Here is a 10,744-nt window from a genome sequence, read left to right as displayed (position 1 = left end):
ATATATAAATCTTGCCATCTAATGTTCCACTTTTAACTAAACATTGCACACCACAAAATAATTCAAAATATTTTCCTTCTCTCTATCATTTAACCTGACATGAGTTTCCATCTCCAAAGGTCTCACTGGTAATCACATCTAATCCTCCCATGAAAAGGCTGGAAAATGATTGCTCACTTTCCTTCTCTGATCCTTTTTCAAATCCTTATTTAAAATCCTGTGTCACGACCAACTTAGATCACAGAAAGATATGGAGGAACTTCATACATGCTTCTTGCAAGATGTGCATTCAGCTGTGAAAAATGTGCAGAGGCCTACTAACTTCTAGAGTGGAAAATGTTTACAAAAATAGTGTCTGTATTAGATCTATATAGACAGGAATTGCCCTTCAGGAACTGTTGCTCCAATATGCTTCTCTGCTGGCCTTCTGCCACTGACAACATGGATACCCCAGTAAATGCTTCTTCTGGCAGAGATCTCTGTAATTGCTTCACAGAAGTAATGGAGTAGATACCACAAGAGTTAATTCTACATCAAGCTGTATTAGCTACTGATAGGATTTTCATGTGGACTGAAAAGGAAATGAGATAACAAAATGACTCATACCATCCCTTCTCGCTCAGAGCTCCTTCGGTGCAGGAAACAAACAAAAAGACTTCTTATGGGGTTCAAAAAAATGAAAAAAAGAAGCACCAGCATAGTTCAGAACCAGAGAGGGGTGAATGATATCTGACATAAATGGAAGGCTGGGTCCTTTCAAGCTAGGAAAATATTTGAGGCTGTGTGAATCAGCTGAAGATTAGAAGTAACAATAGGTGGAGGTATAGACACAGGATATCATGTAATCATTACACATGTAATGTTTGCATTACATATTGCAATATAAGCTCATGCATACCTACATCCGCATCCAAGCAAATGTCATCTTGTTCTGCCTACACCTAGAAGTCATAAAAAACTTTATGAGAAAGCATTAGTATTTATCAAAAATTCCTCCTGGTGCTCAATACTATTTTCTCCCACATTGTTGAAGAGACATAATGGTGGCGCTAAAAGATTATTTTTTCTCCTTCTTCTGCACAGTGAGTTCTCAAATTGGTCTATGCTGCCAGAGTAAAGACACACACTTTGGATATCCTAGAATCATTTATTGGAAACTGAACACTGATGGAGTGTCCCAGGAGGGATAAATGAGCTGGGGGAGAGGGGAAGAGAAAAAGAGAAAATTCCAGAAATGTGAGAGAGAGGGAGCTTGGTGAATCTGTAGTAGTTACTGATGGTTACTGATGGAGCAACTCACGTCACTCACCATCAGGTAGCTAGTACCAAGCAGGGAGGTAAGAGGAAATAGCTCTGGAGGGTCAAAAGGGCTATGCAGTATGTGCTAGGAAGAGACACCACCAATGACATAAACATGTGGTGTATACCCAGATACAAATATCTTTGATGCAGTCTGAGTCTTATTTGGCCTTTTTAAAAACATTTACTTCATTCTCTACTGAATATCTCATCCCAAACAGTGAAACATACAGCAGCTACTTCTCATAAATGTCAGTTGAATCTATACTAGTGGTGTTGCTCAAACTGCATTTTTAAAAATAATCTGCGAGCAGTAAATGTGCTTTTTAAATTCCCAGTGTTATGTAAAAAGGCGCAGTATTTTTAGCCTTACAAAATATCAGTTGTCATCTTCTCACTCTGTCCCTTTGGTTTATTGGAAATGAGGAACTAGAAGCTCTCAGAAACTGTAGATTTTAACTCTTGAAAAGGAAGGGCTTTTCTGCAATATGGTTATGCAAATCTTAATAAAAACATACAAAAATGCACAAAGGTTTAAAACTGAGTCAGAACAAAGAAAGTAATTCTTATTTTAAAAGCTAGTGTTTCTGTCCTCACTGCCAAATTGTTATGTCTGGACTAATGATGGTATAATGCAAAATATCAATTTAAACTGTTCACTAATGATGATAGAATGGCCCTCATCTTTAAAAAATAAACAAACTCCAGAAAGTAGTTTCTGCCATTTAACTCTGCCGTATAACACTGAGCACACATCTGCTGTGAGTAGGCTCTGGCACATCAACATTGACTCAAACTGGTTTTGGAATCAAGTCAGGCCTGTGGCTGTTTCTGTGGATTCTGAACAAATCTTCCTTCTCTGCTATGCTGTACTCCATAAGAGATCTTATGGGATCCAGAATGTTTGCCTCTGTGCTGATTTGGAAGTGACCTTTCCATTCCTGTCTGTGTTTCAAGTCTTCTGAGGTCCAGTGACTCATCTGTTGATGATCTCCTTAATAATCACATTTGGACCTTTCTTCTTTCTTTGTCCTCTACTGAAATTTGAGGAACAAGATTTTGTCAGGTATAGAAGAGACTGGTGAGACCTTTAGATGATACCCTCAGGTGCTTCTGATGCTCAGGTTCTTCTGGTGCCTCAGGTGCTTCCAAACCAGAAGCCGACCAGGAAAGGAGAGCATTCTGTCCTCAACCCATTGTGATCCTAACTGACCCTTGGAAGAAATCCTTGGACTTCCTGTATTTTGTGGCACCAATGCAGTTCAAGAGAAGACTACTAGAAACACCTCAAATAATGTTTACCACCACACCTTAGAGTGTATGGAGTCGTATATATCAGTACCAGACTAAGGCAAAGGCGCTGAAGTCCATATACAGAAAAGTACAGGAAGGTCAATTGCCACCATGTGGGGCAACGTTATGTCTAGAAACTAGCCAATAACCCTGTCACTTCTCAGACCGATCAAGGAGTGCTGCCTTAGAACAATGTGACTTCCTCAGCACTGCTGACCAGTGCTGAGGAGGGCTTTCTTTAACACTGCTGTGTCTTTATGCTGGCAGACAGTAATGTGTTTTTTTTTCTTAAACCTGGTTAAGTCTGTGGCTGGCCAGTAACTGCAATTGGGTACTGCTGCCATGAATCAATAGTGTTTTTAATGCCTGCAAGTACTTGCTGGTGGTTGTTTGTCCTTATTCAGCATCTTTAATCTTCAGCCAATCCTGTCCTGTCTGTATTTTTAGATAGAAAAGCAGTTTTAAATGGAAACAAGACACATATTGATTCAATATATATATTTTTACTCACAGAGTAATACTGTGATCAGCCACCATGATGTTTCAAAAAGCTTCCCAGTTCTGAAATTTCTGTATGTAGTAGGCCTATTCTCATCTAATCAGGCCATGAAGCATAACATGCAGCTAATGCAAAAGCTTGTCTTCTGAATTTTGAGGGACATTAGCTTTTCTCTGTTCCCACAGAATGTTGTTCTTTCTATCTCCTCAAATTTTTATTTATTTTTATTTTTTTATTTATTTTTTTTAATGTGCAGTATGTAAGAGAATATTTATCATACTTTCATATTTACTACTGCTTTTTCAGTTTACTGTCAGCTAGAATAAAGAGTTGAAACAATAGTAGATGAGATGAGTTATGGTCTCATGGTCCCTCAGATAAATTATTGCTATGTTTAGGAAAGTGGAATACCAGACACTGCGCAACAACTATATAACTTGAATTCTTTGCTTGGCAGTGTAGGCATTTGGTGAAGAGCAATTTTTGAGTCAATAGCATACACAAATGGACTCTACCAAACTACCAGTAAAAGAACAAAGCAACATACTGTAGGCCTTTCAGCAGCATATGCTGAGTCTGAGGGAATCATTTCAGCCTCAGAACCAAGCCAGGAGCCTGAAAATATGGAACATGAAAGAGTCAAAAAGATTCAACAGTTTAGTGTCCCTTTAATCTTGACCACAATCTAAACTCACAAATTTAAATTTAGCTTTTGGCACCTGAGCTCAGATATTTGTCTCCAGTGATACTAAGTCTCAAGAGTCAGATGGAATGAAAATCATAAACCAGACCAGAACTTTGTCCATGTTCTTCAAAACATTTTCCATCTCAGTACTAATCAAGGTCCCGTACCTTCTCTGTCCTGTTCCTCAAGTAGATTCATTTGCAGTATGTAGTGTCACTGCAATTAAATGCCTCCTTTTTTTAACTCAGGAGGGAATGGATACTGTATTTCACTTATACATTCAAAATTGCAGCTATTTGACTGCACTGGAGCAATGCAGACTGTATCGCTGTGTTCAGCTTTCCAAAGCAAGCAGACAACTAAGAGGGCTCCTTCCCTTTCAAGGCATTACATTTGAAGATGCTGTGGTTATGTTACCATACACTGCCTGCCATTATTTGGATACCATATGTGGCTCTTGCACTGTTTTAAATTTACCATACCCTTGCACAAATCCATATCTTTGTTGTATTACTTCAAAAACCTGTTTTCAATACAAACATATTATTTTCTTTTATCAAATCTCATTTTCGTTTTATATTATTAAAAGAGAGTCTTGATGACCATCTTGGGAGGACACAGCTTTGGTGACTAAGAACATAAAAGACAAACAAACAAGAAGCAAAAGGATTATTGCTGGTATGACCCAGCATTTTATTTATTGTTTATTTATTTTTATGAGGTTGAACACCATGTACCAAAGTGGCAGGAAGAAATCCCATGTTTTCCTGGTTGGAAGGCCTAGGAAAAACAATCCCAACCTGGAGAAATAAATTTTTAAATATCACATTTGCTTCTTTTGGCGGCAGTAAGTCCAATAATGTCTCTGAAACCATCAGTTACTCTGCAGAAAGTGATTCAATATTGCTTTCAGGGTTAGGAACCTGACCCACCCTATTTTCATTAGCAGACAGGAGATTCTGCTGGCTCAATTTCACAAGCATCTTTCACTACCTGCTTGTCCCAACTATTAGCCAGCACTGTTGAAGACATGACCTGGGACACAAGAATCCCAGTGAAAGAGTGTATTTCGATACGAAGCCTGAACACAAATGATCTCCGTGTAGATTTCAACTGACCAAACACATACTTAAAGCTGTTTACATGTGTCATGGTTTTGGCAGAGATAGAGTAAATTTTCTACATAGAGGCTTGTATGATGCTATGTTTTGGATTGTCATTGAAAATCAGTGTGATAACACACCTATGCTTTCAGTTGTTGCAGAGCAATACTTACACAGAGTCAAGGACTTTTCCACTTCTTGTGCTGCCCTGTCAATGAAGAGGCTGGGAAGCACAAGAATTTGGGAGGGATCACAGCTAGATCTAGACTGACCAAGGACATAGTCCATACCACATGGTGTCATGCTTAGCAGTAAAAGCTGGGGTAAAGAAGGAGGGAAGGAGAAACTTTTGTAGTGATGGCATTTGTGTTCCTAAGAAATTGTACACATGATGAGCCCTGCTTTCCTTGAAACGGATGAACATCAGCCTGCCTATGGAAAGTAGCAAATTAATTCCTTGTTTTGCTTTGTTTGGGCACACAGCTTTTGATTTACCTAGTAAACTCTCTTTACCTCATCTTAGGAGTCTTCACACCTTTACCCTTGCAATTCTCTCCCCCATCCACCTGGGGAGAGAGAAAGTGGCTGTGTGGTGCTCAGCTGCATGCTGGGGTTAAACTACCACAATATGGAAACTGAAGTGTTTTGGTTAAGGATAAAGGTTGCAAGTAACTTGTTTTATGAGCCATGGAAGTAAAGAGTCAGGAGCTTTGCAAAGTACCTAGGACATAGTCATCATCTTCACCTTCAACAAGGCAAATCGAGAATGCCTTGGTTGAAACAATTGTGTCTCCAGAAACGTACATCCACCACTGAGTTCACTAGTGCTGTCCCTTAAGCCCTTGTCCAACACATTTACCACTAACTAGTGAGAGACAGGGATGGTTCATAGTTAATAGAGCTAACTGTGTAAAATGGTGGTAGTCAACTGATCCAGAAATTGGGCTGTGCCTCTGTCAGCCCAGCATACCTTTGGAGAACTGGACATGCAAATTGTCGATGACTTGGTAATACAAGATAAAAGACTTTTTAGGACCTTTTTGGCATTTTGAACAATAGCTGTGGCTACTGATCTCTCAATATCACTTCACGTAACTACAAAGCGCTGTCAGTGGTGGCCTGTTACTACTGCTGTCCTATTCCCCCAGTCATTGGCTCTCATACAGTGCTTCACCACTTTGTTGGATACAAAATGTACTTAGCACACCTCTTCAGTAACACCTGTCACACCTTTATATTTTTAACCTATTGAAAGTTATATTGGGCTTGAAAGTCAGCTCTTTCCCAGTAAATTGTCACTTGCCACGCGTTCCCAGCTGCTACTGAGAGGACTGGCTCCACTGCAAGGTCCTGCTAATTATCCTGACTACCCCAGGAAACAGTCAAGGATTTTTGTCTGGTTTGTAATCATCCTCTTATTCATACTGGCAATAAAATAACTAGCAAACATGCTAGTAGCCACATGTACTAAAGCTGGGACCTGCAGAAAACTTACATAGCTCCATATTTTTTGCTTTGGGAAAGCAAGGTCTTGAGGGGCAGCACCACATAAAAGCTGTGCTCAAATTAGGTTTTACTGTGCAGTTTGTAGATAGCATTTGGCCTATTATTGTCTGCAAGCAGACTGTTGGACCATATGCCTACATTGTCTATTTTGTTTGTTTATCACTTTGATCCAGAGCCCTGGTTTCTTAATCACTGTAGATCACTGTGTATGTATTAGTTTTTGCCAGGACTCCAATCTGGATTGAAACAATTATTTAGTTTTGTGAGACACAAAAGAGAGAGTAGTTTGCTTCTAGATCCACACCCTAAAGGTAATACAGGTGTGGATTACACCAAGCTTCATTTTTCCTACCAGAACAATCTTCTTATTTCCCTAATGTACTCACAAGCCTGATATACTTTCTTGCCATGCCCTGGCACATTCATGACTCATATTTGTAGTCATGCTACAAAAAGACAAATTTATCAGTCTCCAAAGGCCAACCCTGCTGATTTGGCTTCTCAATTCTTATGCTTGAAAATAATGGCACTGGTGTAGAAACAGAAACTGGAGTGAGCAGGATCCTTTCCCAGTATAATATGACTGAGATTGTAGACCAGCATCGCTGTCCCTGCAGCACTGAGCAGCATCATATACTTCTCTGGGAAGTCACCACAGAAATTCTCCTATCATATGACTTAGGAGGCTCAGTGTGACCCAGGGGAGCTGAGGACCTGTTTTAGCCTTTTAGCTTTGTCACAGAGAAGGAGATCAGATGAGGTGAAGGAACTCTTCCCTCCATGCCACAGATGTAGGGGAGGAACTCTCTTCCAAGGACATGACACCCTCCCCACACACACATATAGATTCTTAAATCTTTCTTGAAGTTTTTTGTCAAGGGTGCAACAAGGTGTGGACCCAACAATGTTGAGTATACAAATCTATTTGATCACACTCATTTTCAAGAAGTAATATGGCTTTTTTATGCCATACTTACAAGGCAACATTATGTAACAAAGAAGAAAGGAAGCTTCTACTATTAGAGTACAGCATTCAGTACGGAAAGAGGCTTATACCACACACAGGAAGAGTTGATTCCTTAATTAGCAGACTGACACATCTGAGTCTTTGACAGTCAGTTCTGACAAGCACTATTTGCACAGAGTAACCAAACACGTCAGAGTTTTTCTTGCTGGTGGCAAAGGGTGGGGCATAAGGTTGTGGAAATGGCAAGGGTATTGTTGCTTTCCAAGCAGGAAAGGTTCTGGCAGACATCCATATACAACCACATACATGGACATGCCCCAGTCACTCATCCGTGTTTCAGCTGCATTCCACTGTCTTCTCTAGACCTTAGGTAACTGGATGAGATTTTCCAGAGTCACAGAACAGCTCATATTCCACCAGGACAGCCTGTTTGCTTCTAAGGCACCAAGCTCTGCATTAATGAGACAGTGTGGGAGAGCAGTGTGTGGAAGCAAGCCAGCAAGCAAGCCCCAGGAGCCATGGAGTTGCTGGAGCCATGGAGGTCTGCTGCCCTGCCAGGTATCATAGAATATAGAGTATCCCAAGTTGGAAGGGAACCCCAAGGATTGTTGAGTCCAAATCCTGGGTCCCCAGAGGACCACTCAGAAAATCAGACTACGTATCTGAGAGCATTGTCCAAATGCTTCTTGACTCTGTCAGGCTTGGTGCTGTGACGACTTCCCTGGGGAGCCTATTCCAGTGCCCTACCACCTATCAGTGAAGAACCTTATCCTCATATCCAGCCTGAACCTCCCCTGTTGTAGCTCCAAGCTGTTTCCTTGGGTCCTATTGCTGTCACCAGAGAGAAGATCAGTGCCTACCCCTCCACTCTCCCTGTTGAGGAAGCTGTAGATCGTGATGAGGCCTCCCATCACTCTTCTCTTCTCCAGGCTGAACAAACCAAGTGACTTCAGCCACTGCTTATACATCTTGCCCTCCAGACCCTTCACCATCTTCATAGCCCTCCTTTGGACACTCGCAAATAGTTTTATATCTTTTTTATACTGTGGCACCCAAACCTGCACACAGTACTCAAGGTGAGGCTGCAGCAGTGCAGAGTACAGTTGGACAGTCACTTCCCTTGACTGGCTAGCAATGCTGTGCTCGATGCTGTGCTTGATGCACCCCAGGGTACGTCAGCCTTCCTGGCTGCCACAGCACACTGCTGGCTCATATTCAGCTTGCTGTCAACCAAAACCCCCAGATCACATTCTGCAGGGATGCTCTCCAGCATCTCATCCCCCAGTCTGTACATACAGCCAGGGTTGTCCCTTCCCAGATGCAGAATCCAACACTTGCTCCTGCTAAACTTCATGCAGTTGGTGATCGCCCAGCTCTCTAGCTTTTCTAGATTTTTCTGCAAGGCCTCATGACTCCCGATGGAGTAAACAGCTCCACTCAATTTGGATATTTCCATGAACTTGCTCAAAACACCTTCAAGTCTTACATCCAAATTCTTTATGAAAACATCGAAGAGGACAGGTCTTAAAATGGAGTCCTGCGGAACCTCACTAGTTACTGGTCATCATCCCAATGTAACCCCATTTACAAGAACACTTTGGGCCCAATCTGTCAGCCAATTGTTCACCCACCTTATTATGCTTTTATCTAACTGTATTCTGGTCATTTTGTCCAGAAGGATACTGAGAGAGACAGTATCACAAGCTTTGCTGAAATCCAGAAGGATCACATCACCTGGCTTCCTTTGGTCAACTAGAGGGGTTATCTTGTTGTAGTAGGAAATTAAGTTTGTTAAACATGATCATACCCTTGCAACCCCATGTTCACTGTTACCAATGATTGCATTGTCCTTCAGGTGTTTTTCAAAAACTCACAGAATAATATTCTCCATAATTTTACCAGGCACTGAAGTGAGACTGACAGGCCTGTAATTGCCAGGATATTATTTCCTGCCCGTCTTGAAAACTGGGACCATATTTGCCAGCTTCCAGTCAACTGGGACCTCTCCAGATTCCCTAGACTGTTGAAAAATCATTGAGAGAGGTCTCACTGTGACATCAGTCAGCTCTCTGAGTACCCTGGGATGAATCCCATCAGGCTCCATAGACTTATAGGTGGAGCAGCAAATCCTGCACAAGTTTGGGGCTAACTGGGAAGTTATTCCCGCAGTCACAGTCCTCCACCTCAGGGCAGCTGGGGTTCCAGAGCCCATCACTGTCATTGAAGATAGAGGCAAAAATGCATTAATCTCTGTTTTGTCTATGTCCCTGCCTGTTAGATGACTGTGCTCATCAAGTATCAGACCAGTGTTTGCTCTGGTCCACCTTTTCCTGTTAACATACTTTAAAAAGTCTTTTTATTGTCCCCCACACTGCTGGCCAGCTTCTACTCTAATTGAGCCTTGGCCATAGGAATTCTCTCCCTACAAAGGCGAGCAGTGTCCCTGTAGTCCTCCCATGTCTCCCTACCTTGCTTCCAGTGACCACACACTTTCATTTTCAGCCTAAGCCCTTGAATAAGATCCCTGCTCAGCCAGGCCAGCCTTCTGACCCTCCTGCCTGACTTCCGACATTTTGGAACTGCCCATTTCCTATGCTCTTAGGAGGTGGTGCCCTCCAGCACTGCTAGACCCCAAAAGCAGTTTCCCAGGGGACCTTACTGGCTAGTTCCCTGAGCAATCTGAAGTCTGCTCTCCCTCAATTCAGGGTTGAAGTTTTAGTGGCATTTTTCCTCCTATCAACAAAGATTTTAAACACAACTACCTCATGGCCCCTATGGCCAAGGCAGCCACCTGTAGCCTCACAAGAAGGGGAGAGAGGGTGCAGTTCAACAGGAAGGCTTAGGGTCAGGAGACAAGGAAACAGAAGTGAGGCTGATAGCTTATTTGGGAGCTGAATCTCATTATCACAACTCTGTCCAGGAAAGATCTGCAAGCTCTGCTGGAAATGGAAATTCTCCCCAGTACAGACTCCACCCCAGACACCTGCTCCCCTGTCTGCCTGATCACTCAAGCAGCTTGTGACACACCTTTCTTAATGGTTAGAATGTCCTTTTGAAGTATGTACATATATGTGTGTATCATGCAATGCTTTTATAGTGAAAAAATTGCCATGTCCAGGCAACTTTTAAATATCTTCAAGGCAGGAGATTCCACAGCCTCTCTCTGGAACCCATGCCAGTGCTCCATCACCTACACAGTACAGAAGTGCTTCCTGATGTTTAGACAGAACCTCCTGTGTTCCTGTTTGTGTCTTTTGCCTCTTGTCCTGGCACTGGGCACCACTGAAAATAGCCTGGCTATGTCTTTATTGCTTCCTCCTCTCAGACACTCAGCTTTGAAGAGAAACAGCAGAGACACACTAACTATCTGTCCTGGGTAGTTTGTTGTTTAG

This window comes from Aythya marila (genome assembly GCF_965140915.1).
Source record: "Aythya marila genome assembly, chromosome: 1".
Lineage (NCBI taxonomy): Eukaryota > Metazoa > Chordata > Aves > Anseriformes > Anatidae > Aythya > Aythya marila.
The sequence above is the reverse complement of the archived record's forward strand: the minus strand, read 5'-3'. Positions refer to the sequence as shown.